This window comes from Triticum aestivum, chromosome 4A (genome assembly GCF_018294505.1).
Source record: "Triticum aestivum cultivar Chinese Spring chromosome 4A, IWGSC CS RefSeq v2.1, whole genome shotgun sequence".
NCBI lineage: Eukaryota > Viridiplantae > Streptophyta > Magnoliopsida > Poales > Poaceae > Triticum > Triticum aestivum.
In genome coordinates, this window is record NC_057803.1 from 539,587,745 (window position 1) to 539,610,553 (window position 22,809).

The window sequence follows — 22,809 nt, forward strand, 5'->3', positions numbered from 1 at the left end:
ACGATGAAGCTAAAAGCCTACGTCTAGTTGTGATGGAATTGTTGGGGTTTCGATGATCAGGGAGCGAATCCGCTTTGCCTGGCTCTCGAGTTGTTGTTGTGTGTTGTCCCTAAACCACCGTCGGGTCGTCCCTTTATATACATAGGTCGACGCCCGTTGGTTTACAGAGTCCCGAGGCCGGATCATCAGTGTGTCCAACTCGGTCTCTATCCTTCCAATCTTTCAATGCAAGTTACATGAGAAAGTCGGTTTACATCTACAGGCCTTAACCCGCCTTTAGGCCTTGGGCCTTCGTAAAGCGCCACCATCCTCATGTCTTCATGGGCTTCTAATCTTCATAGAGTTAACCCGGCTACTCCTGGCCGGCTTACGTCTAGTAGTAATATTCCCAACATTAGGCCCTAGATTGATTTGAACTTGTTCATGTCAATCTTCAACACTTAGAAAAATTCTTACCCTAGCACCTTCGCATGGATCTTGTAAATCACCGTGATGTCATCCTTCAGGTCCGCAGTAAACCGCCATGATATCACCTATTCGTTGAAGCCGAAGATGCCCTTTATCAGGCCCGTCGACAAGGGAGGCCGAGGTGGGCGACCGCACAGGGCCCCCAAAAAATTGGGGACCCCAAATAGCTAGGTAACGCTAATACATCATTAATCTAATGGCCAGCCTGCTAAGTAAACGTACCTCAGCCCATGAGCCACGAGGCGGTTAAGTGCCTATCCATCAATCCATGTATATGGATCGCTAACACTTCTAGCTTCCGCCAATCGATCAGCGGCGGTCTGCTGCCTTCCGCCATCGCCCAGGACGCCGTCCGGCTGCTTTCCGCGGTTTCCGCCAGTCGCCCAGATGCTGCCTTCCACCATCAGCGACTGCCCGGTGCTCAGGTATCGCCATTTCGTCTATTTAATTTTATCCTTGTTCGTCGTCACTACATAGTACTTAATTAAGTTTGATCTCTCTGACCTAGCTTATGAGTAGCCGAGTAGGACGAGATAATTTGTTCTTGGATTAGATATTTGGTAACGAATTTATTTATCCACGGTGCTAGAATAGGCGTAGGACGAAATTAAGTTAATTCTTTATCAGTTGTAGATGCCTTTATATTTTTGATTCACACTAATTAGGCACTTTTATGTTTAACAGGAAGTCGTTTATTTCTCAATCCTCGTTATGTCTTCGAGAAACAGACAGCAGGATTCTGGTTGTAAAAAGCATACGAAAAAGGCAAAAGTTAGTAGCGCAAGCTCAATCTCAAAAGGGTGCTCTTGACAGATTTGTTGTGAAAGAATTTCCGTTAAATTCTGAAAATCAAACTCCCAATATTGTCTTGGAGAAGATTAGTATGAAGATATTGAAGATCTCATTTCAAGAAATACTAGATGGATTCTGCTTTTTGGTAGAACATGAGGTTAGTTTATTACTTTAGTGCCCTTTTATTATATTTTAGCATTTGTATTTGATATAAGTGAAAATATTGTATACATAATAAAACATACCTGAAATTATATAATAAGCCGAGAGTATGCTTTAGATACATTATTACTTCCGTAATACGAATTTTAAAAAATTTGGGCCCAATTTTGATTTTTGCCCCGGGGCCTCGAATTTCTGGAGACGGCCCTGCCCTTTATTAATGAGCATCCAACCATCGAGCTGACAACCTTATTAAATATCCATTTTTGAGCTCCTCGATTTCCGCGTCTGTCGCTTATCTCTTTGCTTTATAAATAGGGTTGAGGCCCCTTTTCCTTTTCCTCCACTGCCTCTTCATCTCTTCTTCCTCCTCGTGACACCCCTGCACTCGAGCACCGCCGTCGTCGTCAAGCTTTGCCTCTGCATCACCGTCGGCCGCTGCATTGACCTGACTGGACCAGACAAGTGTGACGCATCTCCTCCGTTCCTGTAACACTGGTAAGCCCTCTCTCTTTCCGCCCTAGATCTTCTCCATTAGGGTTTTGTATTCACCAGAGTTCATCAAAGTTCTAGAGCTGTTCTTCCTTGTCCTTCTTGGTAGCATCGTAGGCTAGTCTTAGATCTGTTTTAGCCCTTGCGCAACCGTAGCGACAAGCTCACCCTTCCTTATTAGATCACTCCTTTACATAGACAACAACTCATCTGATTTTGACGAACTAGTTAAGCACCTGAAGGTTTTAGGTCTGAATATATTCCAGTTTTCTGTCACCCCTTAGATCTGAAATCACCATATAAATCTGTGAAACCTGTTTCCCTCACTTAGGTATTTTTAGATCTGTACCCTTCACACCAATATAGGCGGTTTAACTTTTTGAAGTATGATAATCCGACAGGTACCATTAGTCCCCTTTTAAACCGCTAATTTATTTATACTCTGGTTTAATAGTATGCATATACCTCTTCTTCCGTTCATTGCTTTACAATTCATAAATACTCTGTCATCGGTAGTTTATAACTTCTTCCGATTTACCAATTTCACATGCTTGGATTCCTTTTCCCTCAACATGTTGCACCTTATGCATCATCATTAATGAATCATAAACCGGCAATTATTTTCTCCCTAGCTCTTCGCTTGCAATGGCCAAATTGTTCTATTCCTATAACTGGGTCCCTTCCCGGGTTACTGAGGAGCAACTGAACGGAATGGTCAAAATTGGCACCTTACCGAAGAAAAATGAAATCCGGTGGCGAGTTCCTGGGCCGAAAAATCCTCCTACCCCCAAGCAGGGTGAAGTAGTGGTGTTTGTTGATCATATAGGCCATGGCCTTTAAACCGCCCAGATCGAAGTTTTTTCGAGATGTACTTGCCAGCTTTCAGCTCCACCCTCAAGATATCGGACCCCACTCGATATCCAATATATGCAACTTTCAAGTTTTTTGTGAAGCGTACCTACAAGAAGAACCAACTATCGAGCAGTTCCGGGATTTCTTCCATTTAAACCGGCGCACTGAATTGGTAGACGGACCCAATACTGAACTTGGCGGCGTCTCTATTCAAAAAAGGAAAGAAGTTGAGTTTCCTCATGCCAAACTTCACAGTCACCCAAAGGAGTGGAACCAAACTTGGTTCTATTGCAGAGACACCTCTCCCGAAGATGAGAACCCTCTGCCGGGTTATTGTGCTCACCGGCTTGTTAATACTCATCCACTTCTGCAACGACTAAGTGCCCAGGAACGGGCCTCGTACACACATCAACTCGCCAAGCTTATAGCCTTCCTGGCCAACGGTTTAATAGGCGTGGACTTCATCCGTTGCTGGATATCCTGGAGCATTTTGCCGTTAAGTCGCCGCTCCGGCTTAATGTGCGAGTATACTGGTGACGTACAAGACTCTCAACGTCATATCAATATTCAGCTAACAGATGAAGAAGTCACTGAGTATGTGAAGAAAATGTTGAATGAACCGGAAGCTGTCTACAGCAAGACCGGGTTAAGTCCCTTTTACACGCAAAACAAACCGCCCGCTATAAGTATTGTTTGTGCTTCCGCTTTACAGCTGATATTTTTGGACTGTGCAATCTTTGAATACCCTATGCCCATTCTTAAACAGGGTGATGACCCATTCTGGAAAAAGAAACCTCAGGAGAAAGCGGTGAAGCCTTCTCGTCCTAAAACGAAAGCCGTCAAGAAAACCACAAAAAGGAAGGCACCTTAACCCATCGGTTTAGAGCTTGACGACGACCCGGATGAACCGGAAGCGGAGGTAGAACTTGATTCACTTGGTTCACTTTTATGCATCTCATTGACAATGATATTTTTAAGGAGGACACTGAGGGCAGCCAAGCTGATGTTGCAGAGGTAATTATCCTTTCCTCCGGTTCAGACTCTCTGCCAACACAAAAAATCCATCAAGCAGTCCGGAAAATAAGATTTTCTCATCCTCTTGCTCACTTGGACCCAAAATTTCTTTTGAAGAAGCAGCGGCATGAGGCTCGCTGCACAACCAGGCACAGCGGCCAAACGGTCACATCGACCGGTTTACCGAACACCCGGTTCGAAAACGCTGACCCGAGGTCTCACCCACTTCTGACACTTCTTATCCCAAGGCAGGCTTTTTCCGACAACCTCTTAATCCGTCCGATTTGAATTATCAGGTGACACCTCCTTCTTCATCCGGCGAATCCATGGCCACACAACTCCCTCCTCTTAAAACCGTGGCTGGGTAAGTATTTCAACCCAATCTTTTGATGTTTCACAGTTTATATGCTATGCTAACCTTTGCATATGTTCTTTTTTTTTAGAGCCAAGGCCAGACCCAGTAAGAAGGCCAGGGTGAATAACTCGTCGGACAATCATGTGGTGATTGAACCGGAGCTGACTACTGAACCGGATGGTCCAAATACTGAAGCCACATTTGATGAACCGCCCCCTCAAGATCACAATGTTGATGAACAAGTATAAGTTGATACCGCTGTGCCAGATGATAAACCGGCAAGTCCAATCCAGGCTGATGACGGACCTTCTAGTCCAGTGAAGACTACTAATACTCCATCAACCCCAGAAAAGGCCCGCTGAAGATAAAGAAGATGAGGCTATCATTACCGGTATTGGCCACACCTCTCCTGGCCATCTTGTTATATTGGCGAAACATAGTGCCAAAGAAGAACGTGCGGCCATGGAGAAGGGCAAGTGGAGCACCGGTCTATCAAGCTATGCCCACTTCAGTGCTGAAGAACTCCACTCTGGCTTTTTGAACCGTTTGCACACAAACCATGATTATGAAGCCGGTTTGGTGAATCTGATGAATGAGTGCTATGAGGTAATGACATAACTTTTCCTTTCTTAAGTCCAACTGCAAATACCAACTCTAGTAGCCCCCAAGGGCCGGTTTATGATAGCAATCATAAATCGGGACTTTGTAATATCTCAACCCTTGCAAACTTATCCTCCATATATCAGATGATCCTTTGAAATAAACCGGTACTTTAACATTGTATTCCTGTAGTTTTCATCTGTGTAGTCCCCAAGGGTCGGTTTATCTTTCCAAGGTGAACCGGGACTTTAACCAATGCTCCGATTTGAACAAATGTACATTAGCCCCCAAGTGCCAAAGATAATGTTTGCATTGTATTTGGGACTTGCAAAAATTTCTGATAACAGAGCAAATAGACATTAGCCCCCAAGTACAAAGTGCATAACTTGTTATGTGCTTGGTACTTCAAATATATGCATCCCACTGATGATATGTCATTCCTTTACAGGCTGAACTGAGCAAAAAGGACTCCCAAACCGCCGATCTTCAAGAAAACATCAAGTCTCAGCAAGCGGAGGCTTCCAAAGCCAAGGAGGAACTGACTAAAGCCTTAGCAGCCATGGAGAAGTTGAAGGAAAATTTTAAGAAGGAACGTGCAGATTGGGATGCCGAGAAGGCCGGTTTGACAAAGAAGGCCGAAGACACAGAAGCAGCCCTGAAGCCGGTGGTTGAAGAACTGACCGGCTTAAAGCGGCAGATTAATGCCATGACCTGTGTTGTATTTGGTGAGTATCCTCATATGAAGTTTTTCCAATCCATAATATCTTATCAAAGGCCAGTTTAGTGATGCTTTACCATGACACGGACCCGCATTACTCATCTGGGCTCCAACATGCGGATGAAGCTTAAAGTAGCCTATACTTTGATAGAACAGCTGTATTCTAGATCCCAGCGAGCCATTTGCACTGCAGCTTATAACAAACCTCCTCCAGCGCTGATAAAGGAAACCATCAAAAAGCTGGCCATGCTGCCTGCCTGGTTGGATGAACTGAAGAGATCAGCCGCAAGGTCAGGTGCGTTGACCGCGCTAATCTGGTCCAAGAGGTGGATTCTAGATCTTGAACCGGCAGATATCGGCCAAGGCTACCCCAACGTGAATGAAGATGGCACAGAATTCAACAACGATGACCTCCGAAGGCTGACAAAGGAAATGCGGCCTGTAGCAAGCAAATTGGCGGATGACACAGATCTATCTCATTATCAACCGGTTTATGATGTTGAGGGGAAAAGACAGTCCGCGCCGATTCATGATGTAGAAGATCTTATCCGCCAATCCGTAAGCACACTTATGCTCCTGACATTGATCCTTCCCCTCTTATAAGTGAAGAAGCCATATTCCAAGCGTTAACCAGAATCGATTGGACAACAATTGATTTCCAGCCACTCGGTATAGAGGAGGAAGATAGACCAACTCAAGATGATACGCAATCTTCAAGTCGTCCTAGAGATGAATCTTGAACCGGTGGCCGGTTTAGCTGTCGCAGTCTGCCACTTGTTATTGAAACAATTATTCTTGGTGAGCATTTAAAACGCCTTGTAATAGGCTAGTTCAAAACTGTCGCTTGCTATGCCATCGAGCATATTTATTTTGCTTGATACTGATAACTCGCCATGCCATTGGGATCTATTATATGCATAGTCCAGTGCGGCTTTTATTTACCGTGTTCCTGCATACAAGAACTTGAAAGTGTCCTAGTGGTTTACCACTGGACGGGCCATGATGCCCAAATATATATAGAGCTTGGATGTATAATCACGACTGTAATACCCAGATATAAAATAGATGATACCTGTGATATATCTTGTTGGCTGTCCAACTGTTGGGATAATAAGGGTGATAACACCAATCTGGAGTATTGATGACTCCTTTCATTCTTGCCGGTTCGTATCAAAACCGTACCGGGTTACGAGAAACACCGGTTTACTCATATAATTCTGGTGACTTCTAGTCAAAACCAGACCGGATCAAATTACTACCAGTTTAGAACTGATCATGTACTGACAACTGAGCGTTGAAAGACACGATGGGTTGTAATATACACCGGTTTATCAGAAAATATTCATAAATCCCTTATCAAAAAAGGGTAAAACATTTGCAACAAATACAAGAAAAGATAGGCAAGGCTTTTCATGGGCTGGCAGGCCCTAAATCGAGGCTTTTCATGGGCTGCCAGGCCGGTGAGTTAAACCATTTTTCAAAGTCTTTTAAGATGGACCTCAATCTGTAACCAATCATCGTTTTAACTTTGACAAGTTCAGGGTCTATGAGATTGACTTGTCAAACATTTGATGGGTCATACCAGGTTTACCTGGACGGAGTGGCTTACTTAAAGAGGCAGGACAACCCGGGGTTTTAGGTGAATACACCTGGCTTCCAAGCCTGGCTTGATAGCCTATTACAAGGGTGCAAGCTCATTGTTCTTTGAGAAGCAATGAGCCCCCAAGTAATATTGGAGTTGTGCTCAGTGGGTACCTATGTTTGAGTTGTGCCTTTTGCAACAGACTCTCTTTGGTTCCACATAATTTCCTTTTTGGCTTTAAACCTATCAAGAGGTGTAGCTATGGTGTAAATACAACCAAGCCCCCTAGTGATTTCCCTGTTTGGCCTTAAACCGATCAAGAGGCATAGCTATGGTTCGAATACGACCAAGCCCCCTAGTGATTCCCTGTATATCTGCGTGGCTTTTTAAGCCAGGTTAGTAGAACTCCATTTTATAAGTAGAAGCTCCCATGTAACCACACACGATGTAAAAAACAATAGATACCCCGCTTTAGCTGAGGCTCCGGTTTATTATATAATATATACATTGTCATAAGTATGTACATAAGAAGAGCCTGTGGCTCAAGTATAGTAAGGCTGAAGAAGAGCTATATTCCACGGCCGCTGGGTCTCCTCCTCTGATTTACGTGAGTCTTTGTGCTCTTGAACATCGATAAGGTAGTATGACCCATTGTGCAAATTTTTGCTGATGACAAAAGGTCCTTCCCAAGGTGGGGATAACTTGTGCATATCAGCCTGATCCTGGATGAGCCAGAGCACCAGATCGCCCTCTTGAAAAGTTCTGGTCTTAACCCGGCGGCTGTGATAACGTCGGAGATCTTGTTGATAAATCGCCGACCGCGCCGCTGCGGAGTCACGCTCCTCATCTAACAAGTCCAGTGAGTCCTGACGTGCCTTCTCATTTTCAGCTTCAACGTAAGCCGCCACACGGGGCGAGTCATGACGGATGTCACTAGGGAGAACCGCCTATGTTCCGTAAACCATGAAGAAAGGCGTGTAACCCGTAGATCTGTTTGGTGTGGTGTTGATACTCCATAATACGGAAGGTAACTCCTCCACTCAACAACTCGGTGTCCGGTTTAAAGGAACCATAAGCCGGGGTTTAATACCTCTCAAAATTTCTTGATTTTCCCTCTTTGCTTGACCATTAGACCGAGGGTGAGCCATTGACGCTACATTAAGCCGGATGTGCTCACGTTGACAAAATTCCTCCATAGCACCCCTGGACACATTAGTACCGTTATCAGTTATAATGCTGTGTGGAAAACCAAACCAGAATATCACCTTTTTGGTGAATTGGGCCGCCGTGGCTGCATCACACTTACTGACTGGCTCTGCCTCTACCCACTTGGTAAACTTATCAACCGCCACCAACAGGTGGGTCTTTTTGTCCTTGGACCTCTTAAAGGGTCCAACCATATCTAGCCCCCAAGTTGCAAACGGCCAAGTGATTGGAATCATTCTCAACTCTTGAGCCGGAACATGAGCGCGGCGTGCAAATTTCTGACAACTGGCACACCTTTTTACTAAATCCTCAGCATCAGCATGAGCCGTTAACCAATAGAAGCCGCGACGAAAAGCCTTAGCCACCAAGGATTTTGAACCTGCGTGGTGACCACAATCTCCTTCGTGGATCTCATGCAAAATCTCACAACCTTTTTGAGGAGACACACAACGCTGAATCGCCCCTGTCACGCCGTAACGATGTAACTACCCATTGATAATGGTCATTGACTTGGATCGCAGGATTATCTGCCGGGCCAAGGTTTCATCACCTGGTAACTCACCCCGGTTCATATAGGCCAGGTATGGGACTGTCCAATCCGGTATAACATGAAGAGCTGCTACCAACTGGGCCTCCGGGTCAGGAATAGCCAATTCCTCCTCTATGGGTATCTTGACCGACGGATTATGAAGTACGTCGAGGAAGACATTAGGTGGCACCAGTTTACGCTGAGAGCCTAGACGACTTAAAGCGTCCACCGCTTCATTCTTTCGCCGGTCTATATGGTCAACTTGATAACCCATGAAATGACCGGCCAGTATGTCCACCTCTCGTCGATATGCAGCCATGAGTGGATCCTTAGAATCCCAAGTGCCAGATACCTGCTGAGCCACCAGGTCCGAGTCACCGAAGCACTTAACTCGGCTTAAATTCATCTCCTTAGCCATCCGAAGGCCATGGAGCAATGCCTCATATTCAGCTGCATTGTTAGTACAAGGGAACATTAAGCAGAGAACATAACAAAACTTGTCACCTCGTGGGGAAGTTAATATGACTCCAGCCCCCGAGCCCTCCAATTGTCTGGACCCATCAAAATGAATAGTCCAGTATGTGTTATCTGGCTTCTCCTCCGGTGCCTGCAACTCTGTCCAATCATTAATGAAGTCCACAAGTGCTTGTGATTTGATTGCTGTGTGAGGCGTATATTTTATCCCGTGAGGTCCAAGCTCAATAGTCCACTTGGCAATCCGGCCAGTCGCCTCTCTGTTTTGGATGATATCTCCCAGAGGGGCGGAACTAACCACTGTGATGGGATGACCATGAAAATAATGCTTGAGCTTCCGGCTTGCCATGAAAACTCCATACACCAACTTCTGCCAATGCGGGTACCTCTGCTTTGATTCAATAAGCACCTCACTGATGTAATAAACCGGTCGTTGAACCGGAGACTCCTTTCCGGCCTCCTTGCGTTCCACCACAATAGCCACACTAACAGCCCGCGCATTAGCAGCCACATATAGCAATAAGGGCTCTTTATCAACTGGAGCCGCAAGGACGGGCGGCTCGGCCAACTGTCTCTTCAAATCCTCAAATGCTTTATCGGCCGCTTCACTCCAGATGAAATCATCCGTTTTCTTTAGCATATGATACAAAGGAATAGCCTTCTCCCCAAGGCGGCTGATAAACCGGCTTAAAGCTGCAATCCGGGCCGCCAAATGCTGAACATCATTGATACATGCTGGTTTAGCCAGGGACGTGATGGCTGAGATCTTTTTCGGGTTAGCCTCAATGCCTCTGTTTGACACCAGAAAACCCAAGAGCTTGCTTGCCAGAACACCAAAGACACATTTAGCCGGATTAAGAATCATCTTATAGACCCGGAGGTTATCAAAAGTCTCCCTTAAGTCCTCTATCAATGTTTCCTCCTTCCTAGATTTCACCACAATATCATCCACATAAGCATGAACATTGCACCCAATCTGTTTATCAAGACAATTCTGAACACAACACCGATAAGTCGCCTGGGCACTCTTGAGCCCGAAAGGCATAGACACATAGCAGAAGGCTCCAAAGGGAGTTATGAAAGCTGTCTTCTCCTAGTCCTTAACTGCCATTTTAATCTGATGATAACCAGAATAAGCATCCAGAAAACACAATCGGTCACAAACCGTCGTAACATCAATAATCTGATCAATACGCGGGAGAGCAAAGGGATCAGCTGGACAGGCCTTGTTCAAGTCTATGTAATCCACACACATACGCCAAGTGCCATTTTTCTTAAGTACCAGCACCGGATTAGCTAGCCACTCAGGGTGAAAAACCTCCATGATAAACCCTGCTGCCAAAAGCTGGGCTACCTCCTCACCAATAGCCTTTTGCCTCTCTTCGTTGAAGCGGCGGAGAAACTGCCTGACCGGTTTGAACTTAGGATCTATATTAAGGGTGTGCTCGGCTAGTTCCCTCGGTACACCTGGCATGTTAGAAGGCTTCCATGCAAAGATGTCCCAGTTCGCATGGATGAACTCAATGAGCGCGCTTTCCTATTTTGGATCCAGGTTAGCGCTAATACTGAACTGCTGAGATGAATCACCAGGAATGAAATCAACCGTTTTAGTGTCTGCAGCCGATTTAAATTTCAGCACCAGATCATGCTCTGTAGTTGGATTTTTCAGAGAAGTCATATCCGCCGGATCAACATTGTCCTTATCAGTGTCAAAACCGGCGGATCTCGGGTAGGGGGTCCCGAACTGTGCGTCTAAGGCAGATGGTAACAGGAGGCAGGGGACACGATGTTTTACCCAGGTTCGGGCCTTCTTGATGGACGTAAAACCCTACGTCCTGCTTGATTTATTCTTGATGATATGGGTATTACAAGAGTTGATCTACCACGAGATCGGAGAGGCTAAACCCTAGAAGCTAGCCTATGGTATGATTGTCTGTATATCTTTATCGACTAGCCTGCCCTCGGTTTATATAATGCACTAGAGGCCTAGGATAACAAGAGTCCTAGCCGAATATGCCGATGGGGAGGAGTCCTTGTCTTGATCGCCAAGTCTTGTGGAATCTTCCTTGTATGCGGCAACTGTCCGAACTGGCCCATGAGTATACGGCCATGGGGGTCCTCGGCCCAATCTAACAGATCGGGAGCTGACGTGGTGAGTACCCCCTAGTCCAGGACACCGTCAGTAGCCCCCTGAACCGGTCTTCAAGTTAGGGACGCTCCTCGATTCTTCCGAACTGTTCTTCATCTTTGGTTGTCGGTCTTGAAAACTGGTTCAACAAATCTTCTCATCTTCGATCTTGAGGATTGCCGAAATACATTCGACGAGTTTACACGTCGGGTATCCGAGGAGCCCCTTTAAGTTTCCGGCCTTTATCAATGCCTTATTATTTTTATGCCACACCTCAGGTTTGAAGTTGTTCCAGGGAGGCAGTGTCCTCTTGCGTCCGAGTTCTAACGCCGGACTGCATTCAAGGTATTTTTTGCAGCTGAGCACCAATGCCGGACTGCTTTCGAGCTCCAACACCGAAATGTATCCGAGCTCCAACGCCGAAATATATCCAAGCTCCAACGCCGGACTGTGTCCAAGCTCCAACGCCGGACTATATCCGAGGTGTCATATCACTTTGGTTCAAAAAAGTTGAAGGAGTTTAGCCGAGCTTAATACCGGAAATGCCCTCTATGGAGCCAGCCACTAGCGCCCGAGCTTTATGCCGGACTGCTTCCGAGGTGGTGAACCACCCCGATTGTGGGCCGATTTTTTGTCAATATTTTTTATTGGTGCAATTTATTCTCTGCCGAGATATATAGCCAGTAGCCCTCAAGGTGTGTATCGGTCTAAAACCCGAGATGCACCTGAAGGCAAGCATAAAACCGATGTTCCTAGTAGCCCCTGAGACTCAGGTCGATGCGCAAAATCGGCCTGAGGATCAACTCCTAGCTCGGCAGCATACATATGAATAAAAACGCAGTGTAATATATTAGAGATAATAGTGATCGGCGAACGGGCCCCTAAGAGAGGGTCGTGAGAAGTCGCCGTGATATATAGCTTGATGCCAGATAGGTCCAAATGGTACTTATTGCTGTCCGAAGATGCGCTTCCCATAGTTCGATCAAGCCGAACATTGAGCCTTTTGAGTTTTCTGCATTGAATAGGCAATGCAGTAGCCCCCGAGACACTGGTCGGGTGGCAACACCAGATCAGGGGATCGATGTTCCACTTTAATATTTGTAAATAATGAGCGCAAAGCCCAGTAGCCCCCGTGCCTTAATGTGGGCACGGGTGGCCGAATTAAGGATCGATACCCATAGTAAAATCACAAATTATGTGTAATGACTCTATGTATCCAAGTACTTTACGTCATGAATGCTCGGATCCGCATTGTACAAAACTTTGTTGACCAACCATCGGCTTCCACCTCCTCGGCCAGTAGCCGACGAGTGTTTGTCCTACTTTATAAAGCCTTTATGAGGGCAAAGATTTATGACAAACAAGGCAATCTGGCCATACGGTTTTATAAACAAAGGTACGCAGAGAGATATGTTATATTACTGTTTAACATAAGAAATGTCTTCCAAAGAAAATAGTCCCGCTATCGGTTCCTTTCTTTGGGTTGTCATGCTAAGCATGATCATGAAACCTCAGCTCTAATGTAAGAGCAAAACATTGAGGATTTAGTTTGGGAGGCCAGTTACTAGCCCCCGGCAGTGTTCGGCGACAGTCGAGGTCAAGCCGTAAACACTTCGACCAATGTTATGAATGGCCCATCATTTAACACAGTCATCGGATCGCTGACCAGTTTACGCTTATTTGTGACAGTCAGTTTTTGGCTTTCTCCACTGAGGTGCTTAACCATGTGAGCTGGAAGCACAATCGCAGTGGTTCTCCCTTTGCACACCTAGCCGAACAAAGCGGAACGTAGGAGGCAAGCGCAGGAGCCGGGCAACCCAACTATGGACCGAAGACACAATTCGAAACCGATGCATATATAGCAATATCCGAGAATGTTTTTGCCGAACCTCTAAAGGTGTCTGGCGCTGCACTGCGAGACTTGTGCTGAAAACACACAAATCGTTTAACAATGCCAAAAGCTTGGAAAACCAAAAAATGTCAGTAAAAACATGACGTCCGAACAAGGTCAAGTGTTCGGTGCCAATCCGAAAATTGGTCTTAGAAAAAAAAGAGTGCTTCTATCGTGCTTTAACATGACACATCATATCTCAAGACTTCGAGCGGGTCAGCCTACAGCTTCAACCTCCTATCCCGAGGGCGGAGTACTTCTCATTAGGCCAGTTTAGCAAACTAAACTCTAGCGGCTTTGAGAGAGAAATTAGACTCCCCGGCTAGTGACCACATGCTCGTGTCGAAAAATGGAGTGATAAATAATAATAGTAATAAAAACTTTGCAACGACTAAGAAGAAGAACACTTATTATAAAACGGCTCATATAAATTAAAGAGCCCCCAAGTGACTTGGGTAAAAGAATTTTCTGTATAATGATTGTATGTACCAAAGTACTAATATCATATCTTTGTTCACCCGAACTTTAAACGCGTCTTAACCGACCGTCGGCTTCTCCCTCTTCGGTCAAGGACCGAAAAGTGTTATGTACTCCACCTGTCGAGAATATCGACAGTGTTTCTGATAACCAGGCAACCGTCCATAAGGTTGTAACAGACAAAGCGCGCTCAGGGAACTCATGCTATATTACAGGCGAAGTGTAAGAAGCATCTTCGAAGAAAATAGTACCCCCACCGATACCTTTCTTCGGTGCTCATTATTACTATGAGACTTGTGAAATAGATTTTTTTGTACTCATGAGTTCCGTTGTGTGCCAACCATGATTGAAAACGATAAGAGCGCTAGCTTTCGGCTTCACCCAGTCCGAGGTCAGAGCTTGGAGGACCCGGTCGTGACAATCGTAGAGGTGCTCCCTTTACTCCCTAGCCGAACAATCGGGAACGTAGGGGTAAGCACAGGAGCCAGGCAACCCAGCTTGCAAATCGCTTAAGTCAATATGGCGCATATTGTGGCGTAATACACGAACAAGGAACGAAGTCGTACAAGTATAATCATATGCAAGAGGAAATGCTTCATAAAGGAAGCCCCCAAACAAACGGGGTATTTGAATTTATGCGTCACAAACAAAGTTTGGACAAGGAAATTTTTTAGAAGCAACTTTTTTCCAAAAAAGTATAATGCTTGGTCGAACCAAACACAAGTTAAAAATTTAAAACTTGGAGCATGAAGGCAACTTAGCTGGTTAATGTGTTCGGTATTGACGACGCGGTCCGAGCTTGATGCGGGACAAGGTTCTATCCCCCAAGCCGGTCCCGAGGTGGCGGAGCAAAGAGCTCGGCACTCCGAAGTGGTGACATGGCACGATTAATGCAGGCCGGCAGAGTGATGCCGAAGTCCCCGGCATGGGGTAATGAAGTGTTGACGAAGCCCCCCGTCCAGCCGACGTGACGCCAAAGGATATAGTCCGACTGGATCATTTTCCTGTGCACAAAAAATAGTGCAAATCGGAGATAATAATAATGATAAAAATGTTGCATAATAAATAATTTATGCAAAGTGAGTAATAAAAGAAATATGGCCTGGCGCCGAAGTCAATGTCGATGCAGGGCGTCGGCGTGATCCGGTAAAGGTGTGGCAAAGCCTGAATTCACAGGTTGGTCCGAGTTCCGGATGCGGCGTTCGCCGGACTATGTACGGAAACTGACCGGACCACCACGCAACTGTCGTTAGTGCGGCCATCATTTGATAGACCTATGTACAGATGATGGAACAAACCAGAGTAATAATTCCTTGGGAAAAATGAACCCGAACAAGCAAAAAATACTAGGATTAATAGCACCTGGTTCTGGAAATTGGGACTCGATCCGCACACCCATTGCCTGATGGGCGATAAAGCGACGGTATGGCGATGCTGGCAAAGGTTGGCTCGCCGAGGCAAAGCCCTCGGTCCAGCTAACGTGACGGAGCTGGTCGGCTAGTGACGTCGAAGTCTCCGGAGTAGGTTGATGAAGAGATGGTGAAGCCCCCGGTCCAGCCTCGATGTCGAAGCCTCGATGTCAGCCGATGAGTCGAAGTAGGCCGGCATGACGGACACCAGCTTGAAGAAGCAATAGTGCGGCCCTGTCGATGCAGGTCGTGATGTGGTCGATGCCGGCTTGATGAAGTGACCGTGCGGCGATGCCGGTATGCCCGCTCCGTGTAATCCATGGGGCTGCGATGTTGGTGATGATTTATCCTTTGCGATGCCGGACTCTTGTTCGGCTTGCCGAGATGATGATTCGAAGAAGTTGAATGCGGCTCAACAAAGTGACAACGTGTCTAGCGCAGGTCGGCAGCCTTGGAGCAATATAGCCGGACTAGTTTGACACCAGCATGATGATGAAGATGACCTCAGGGGAGGCTTAAAAATTTACGGGCACGTGTTTAAAAAAATGCACAATACCCTAGAAGAGAATTCCTCTAAAAGGTTGTCCAATATCACGTTCATAAAGAAACATGAATTCAGGTCGGATCCGTATTCGCGCAGAAAACAGATCCGAAAATTGGTCCACTCATCGGAAGATTTCCGGAGTTTGAACCGTCGGATCGAGCTGAACTTTGGAGGGGTGACAGATATGGGAATTCTGCAGTAGATGAACGGTTGGATCTTCCAAAGGACCTCCTAGCTGGGTTCTGGAGACCACGCCCTAAACTCGTCCAGATTCCCATCCAGATTTGACAGGGCTCCGGTATATCGTAGATTGTCGGAAATTCCTTCATCGGAACTCGACGAAATTTTGCATGACTGTTGTAGATGTAATTCCGCACTATTACACTGAAGCAATCGTGAAACCAACGCTCGAGGAGGCGATGACGGCGAATACAAGTTCGCTGTTCATAAAAACAGCACGGCCGCCCGACGGCAATGTTGACGTTGAGCCCTCGAGCTCCATGGATGATTCCTCCCTGATCTTAATAGAGATCGGAGTTGATGTTTGATGAAGGCCCTCATCTGAACATGGTGATCTGAACACGGGGCGCAGTTCTTGGTCAAACCAAGGTGTCCAGTCGAGCTGGTGACGAAGATGCTGAAGTCGTAGTTGATCTGCAGGCGAGCCATCAACCTTTTTGCCGATCACACAGCGGAACTCTCAATGAAAGCACCAATGTCAGTGTCAAAACCGGCGGATCTCGGGTAGGGGGTCCCGAACTGTGCGTCTAAGGTGGATGATAACAGGAGGCAGGGGACACGATGTTTTACCCAGGTTCGGGCCCCCCTCTTGATGGAGGTAAAACCCTACGTCCTGCTTGATTTATTCTTGATGATATGGGTATTACAAGAGTTGATCTACCACGAGATCGGAGAGGCTAAACCCCAGAAGCTAGCCTATGGTATGATTGTCTGTATATCTTTATCGACTAGCCGGGCCTCAGTTTATATAATGCACGAGAGGCCTAGGATAACAAGAGTCCTAGCCGAATACGTCGGTGGGGAGGAGTCCTTGTCTTGATCGCCAAGTCTTGTGGAATCTTCCTTGTATGCGGCAACTGTCCGAACTGGCCCATGAGTATATGGCCATGGGGGTCCTCGGCCCAATCTAACAGATCGGGAGCTGACATGGTGAGTACCCCCTAGTCCAGGACACCGTCAGTCCTTATAAAATTTCAGCTCCTCTGTGGCACGAACCGACTCAGCATAAGCCGCATCCCCTTCTTCACATTCTAAAGCAATCTTCCTGCTCCCATGTACCGTGATGGTCCCCTGATGACCCGGCATCTTAAGCTGCAGATAAACATAACACGACCTCGCCATGAACTTAGCATAAGCCGGCCTTTCGAACAAGGCATGATATGGACTCTTGATTTTCACCACTTCAAAAGTCAAATTTTCTGATCTTGAATCATGATTGTCTCCAAAAGCCACCTCTAGGGCTATCTTGCCAACTGGGTACGCTGATTTACCAGGCACCACTCCATGAAAGACGGTGTTCGACGGTTTAAGACTCTTGTCTGTCAGCCCCATGCGACGGAAGGTATCATAGTAAAGGATATTGATAATGCTCCCTCCATCCATAAGCACTTTGGTGAACTTGTAGCCCCCGGCCTGAGGAGCCACCACTAAGGCCAGATGACCCGGATTATCAACCCGGGGCGGATGATCCTCCCGACTCCATAAAATGGGTTGTTCAGACCGGCGCAAATACTGAGGCACCGCCGGTTCAACAGAGTTCATGGCCCTTTTGTGAAGCTTCTGATCACGCTTACACAAGCTAGTGGTAAAGACATGATACTGCCCACTATTCAACTGCTTCAGATTGTTCTGATAACCCAACTGTTGCTGCTGCTGATTCCCCTGATGGTTATAACCTCCCTGATTGCCCTGATTACCTTGATTGCCATGTCCGGTTTTATTGCCTTGGAATCCTAAACCGGAGCTGCCGCCTCCATAACCCGGCCCATGAAAACCGCCCCCTAAACCGCCGGGCGGGCCATTGTCATATTGAAACATATTGGAATTTTTGAATCCTCGCATGATGAAGCAATCCTTCCAAATATGCGAGGTTGACTTCTCCTTCGATCTGTGCTTTGGACAAGGTTGATTTAACAAGCGCTGCAGATTGGGGCCTGACCCTCCGCCCCTTTGGGGCGGTTTGCCCTTACGACGCTGACCGTTATCCTGGGCGTTGGTGTTAGCCACAAAGTCCAGGATATTGTACGCTTTGCGCTTAACATTGTTCCCATGACCTGCCGGGTTTTGCTGCTGCCCCTTGGCACTGCCGTTCTTTTTCCCTTCCCCTGGTTTGTCCTCTTCAGAATCAGGGTCCTTGTTACTATCTGATTCGGGATATTTAACCAAAGCGGCCATAAGCGTTGACATGTCATTGCAGTGACATTTGAGCCTTCCCAACTTCAGTTTTAATGGCATGAACCGGCAGTTGCCCTCCAACGTCAAAACTGCTATATCTGCATTGATGTGGTCTGATGAATGCAAAATAGCTGAGACTCGCTTCACCCAATGGGTAGTAGACTCCCCATCCTCTTGAACACAAGCGGCTAGGTCCACAATTGACATGGGCTGCTAACATGTATCCTTGAAATTCTGGATAAACCGGCTCTTTAACTCAGCCCATGACGCAATGGAATTAGGTGGTAGACTCTTTAACCAGGTACGTGTCGTTCCTTCCAACATCATGGTGAAATACTTAGCACACACTGCTTCATCCACATCTAGCATCTCCATTGCCATCTCATAACTCTCAACCCATGACTCGGGGGGCAAATCGGCGATGTAATTGGGCACCTTACGAGGGCCCTTAAAATCCTTGGGCAGTCGCACATTACGTAAGGCCGGGTTGAGGCATGGTACCCCCAAAGAACTGAAGACCACACCTGGCTCAACTGAGGTGGTCGGACGAACCGGGGTAGGCTAACGAGCTGCGTGCTAAGCTGCTAACTCGGCCTCTCGACGTGCTCGGCCATGATCCACCACATCTTGTGCATTAGCACCACCACCCGCCGGATTACGTTGTCGTGCACTACTGGACACAGCCGGTTCATCAACATGCCTGCTGTAGCTCCGGCTTGGATGGGGGGTGGAATGGATCCTCTCACGACTATGCGAATAAGCCTGCTACTGGGTTAACGCCGTTTGGAGGAGTTCCCTTGCCCGTCGTGTCTCAACCGCCACCGGTGACTCGCCTTCGATCGGAAGAGCTGCCAATCGTGAAGCGGCGGCCACAATGTTATCCAACGGGTTGGAGTAATGCCCCGGGGGTGTCGAAACACGCTATGACACAATGTTGCTCTAACGAGGCGGGTCCATCGTGCGCGGCTGAGTCGGCGCTCCTGTTACCGATGCCTCAGTCCGGTTTACCACTGGCTGGTTAGTGGTTCCTACTCCTGGAGTGTTGACGAGATTTCTTGGCTCATAACCCGGCGGGAGGTGCGGCCGGTATCTCCTCCTCATGACCTCACTTGAGGCACTCTGATCCAGTCTAAGCCGGTAGGCCTGAGCTTCTAACTCGGCCCATTATGTAGCCATCCTGGCGTTGTCTGCTGCCAGGTCCACTTTAGCCTGAGTTATCTGATCCTTCACCTTTACAATCTCCGCGTTGTGCTGATCTCGGTTTGCCGCGTCCACCTCCGCTCCTAGTAATGTTGCTAAAGTGTCAAACAGATCGGACAAAACCTGAGCCGGAGGCGGTGCAGAGCCTCCTGCTCCCGCTGGCGTTGCCGTTGCTAAACCGGAATCATTGCCGCGGCGGTAGAAGAGTGTTGTGCTGGTTGTGTACCGGCCATGAAGACCGCGACCCGGCTTGGCAGATCAAGGGGGTCCGGAATACTGTTGCCATTAGAGCCTCCACTAATCTGGCCATCCCGCAGTTGGTACAGGGATTCGGTCTCTCCGGTTGAAGACTCATCGTCGGAACAGACAACGGTTTCTCCATCAGATGCCGATCCATCCTCGTATTCCGCTCCATGAATGACACCTACGAAGACATGCCTTGCCATAGGCTGAACCTGGGCAGGGCTTGCACGCTGAGCCGTCTCGATGATGTCGGTGCAGGTGTCCAGCTCAGGGCCCGGTTCACCGATCTTGCCGATGAAGACGTGAATTCCGCCAAAGGGGACCCGATATCCATATTCAATTGAACCAACCTCGGGACCCCATCCTGCATCGTCGATGTAGAGCTTGCCGCGACGACTTTTAGTCATCCGGTCCACAACGTATCCCTTGAGCCCTTCGAAGTTACCCTTCAAGAACTCGAAACCATCGTGCGATAGCCCCACGGTGGGCGCCAACTGTCGTGGTTTTGTCACGACAGATGTCCTCGTGAAAGGACTTAGTCGTGGAGCCATCGCTACGGGTTAGCTTAAAGGGGTTAAACAGGACAAGGGACACGAGAGTTTTATACTAGTTCGTCCCCTTACGATGAAGGTAAAAGCCTACGTCTAGTTGTAATGGAATTGCTGGGGTTTCGATGATCAGGGAGCGAATCCGCTTTGCCTGGCTCTCGAGTTGTTGTTGTGTGTTGTCCCTAAACCGCCGCCGGGTCGTCCCTTTATATACATAGGTCGACGCCCGTCGGTTTATAGAGTCCCGAGGCCGGATCATCAGTGTGTCCAACTCGGTCTCTATCCTTCCTATCTTACAATGCAAGTTACATGAGAAAGTCGGTTTACATCTACAGGCCTTAACCCGCCTTTGGGCCTTGGGCCTTCGTAAAGCGCCACCATCCTCACGTCTTGATGGGCTTCTAATCTTCATAGAGTTAACTCGGCTACTCCTGGTCGGTTTACGTCCAGTAGTAATATCCCCAACAAAGCCCATGCAACCACGACCCTCATCGACGGGGCTGCCGCGACCGGATAGACCCCCGCCACGCGCAGCGGTGCCACCCCAGGAGCAGGGGGCTACGGCGGGAGTCGTGGTGTGCTTGCGGAGACGGCCGCGTCCCCGTTTAGGCGCCGGGGAGCCGGGCCCCTCGCGAGGGGCCTTTCCTTTCTCCGTGGAGGAGAACCTCTTTGACGGCGCCATTGGAGTCGGTGGTGGAGCAGAGGAGGAAGAAGCAGACGGAATGGGAAGAGATGGGCGACAGGGGCTCTGCCCCCCTCCCCATTTATAGCAAGAGAAGGCCAACCAGCACCCCCACGATCACAGGTAATGATGGTTTTCCTTGCATGCCGCAGGAACTTGTCAAGTCAGGCAGTTGCCGAGGCAGCGTGGGGAAGCAGAGACACCCACATCCAATCAACCGCCATGCATCAATCGAGGCCGCAGGCTTTTGGGGCCCGCGGCGCTCCGTGCTTGACCCTTTGGCTTCGCCTCGAAGTCAAGCCCGAGCGCACCTTGGGCCCGGGGGCTACTATCGGCGTTCTGGGAACAGGGGTCCCCAGACTTGCCTGCCTGCGGCCCACGGCATGGCTGGGCTGGCAGGTTTGTACAACCCATCTTCATCAACAAGGCATTCAAGACCCTCGCGAGGCGGCGGACGCAAGACCTCCTCAGGAGCGGCCTCGCCAGGCAAGCTCACGAGAGGCGGAGAGATCAAGGCAAGGCAAACCTCACGAGGTCCTCGTGACGTGAGCGATGAAGATCGAGACCAGGCGGGCGCCAGCGCGCGCAGTGTACTTGCTTCCTCTTTGGTGCCATGGGGGCAAGCGCGGGCGCAGAGTACCGAGGCATCAAGCAAAGGTTTCCATATTGGTGCAACGAGACCAAGACCAGAAGGACGGCAAGACTGAGGTCACCATGGAGCCCAGGATGACGTCACCACCAGAGCCTTTGGCAGTCAAAGACCACCTTTTGTCAGGATAAGCTATACTAGTTGTCTCCCTTCAAATTGGCCGTTGTTGGCTCCCTTCCCGCTCAATATTTGGGGAGAGGACCAGGGCCTATATAAGTAGAACTAGACACCACAGGGGAGAGGATCGACCTCATCACAAGGAGATCGAGATCAGATCGAGAGGCATCCCACCCACACAAGTTCACCAAGCACAAGAACACCTCAACCTCAGTAGGCTGTTCTTCCCCTTGTACTGTTCATCATCAGCCCAAGAGGCAATCCACCATCACCATACTGGAGTAGGGTATTACACCACAACGGTGGCCCGAACCAGTATTAATCTTGTGTCTTTCTGTGTTGTGAGTTCGTCGAGTCCGTCCGCAAGATCTTAGAGAGTTAGGGCATGGATCGATAGGGAGAAAACCTTCGCGCGCACCCCAGTGTTCGAACCTCAAGGGTCTGCCGGAACCCGTGATCCGACAAAGTGCTTAACAAGTAAGCATTCTTGTATCCCTTTACTTGAGACATGAAGTTAGAGCATGTATTTTTCACTTGAGAAATAAATTAGAGCATGTGTTCCTGTACTTGAGAATTAATTAGAGCATGTGTGCTTGTACTTGAGAAATTAATTAGAGAATGTGTGCCTGTTCATGAGAAATTAAATCTTTTTCTTCTAAAATTAAATAGATACATTCTAGATGCTAGAGAGATGCCTGTGCTAAGCATGTTTCTAAAGATCAAAAGTCAGTTAATGACTAGGTTTGCCACAAAAATTGAAAAAATTGAGGAGATGCCTAGCCCACTTTGCCCTAAAATTAGAAAAATGAAACTTTTCAAACTGGAAGACTTGGCCAACAACTGTTATCAAATGGAAGCGGGCAAAGGAATTTTCAATGTCACAACAGGGTAGTACTAAGTTGACATTTTGAAACAACGATGTCGTTTCAGGAAGTGGCAGATGACATGCATTCCTTGTCACCATATCATTACTTGTTTTAGGCATGAGAGGATAAGTCCAGAGTCAATGGTCCACACTTGCTATAGTGTTGCCAATATCAAGCTTTGCTATAATGAGGTGATCATGTCATGCAGAGATTCGAGAGGTGGCAAAAGATGAATGTTGCATTAGTGATGCCATCTGTATACTAAGAAAGTAGGAAGGCCGCCCACCTAAAGGAGAAAGGCACCTGATGAAAAAATGGGAAATTTACAAGAGCCGGGACAGTGCAACATTGTAGTGTGTGCAACCAACCTGACCACAACAAAAGAAAATGCCCAGA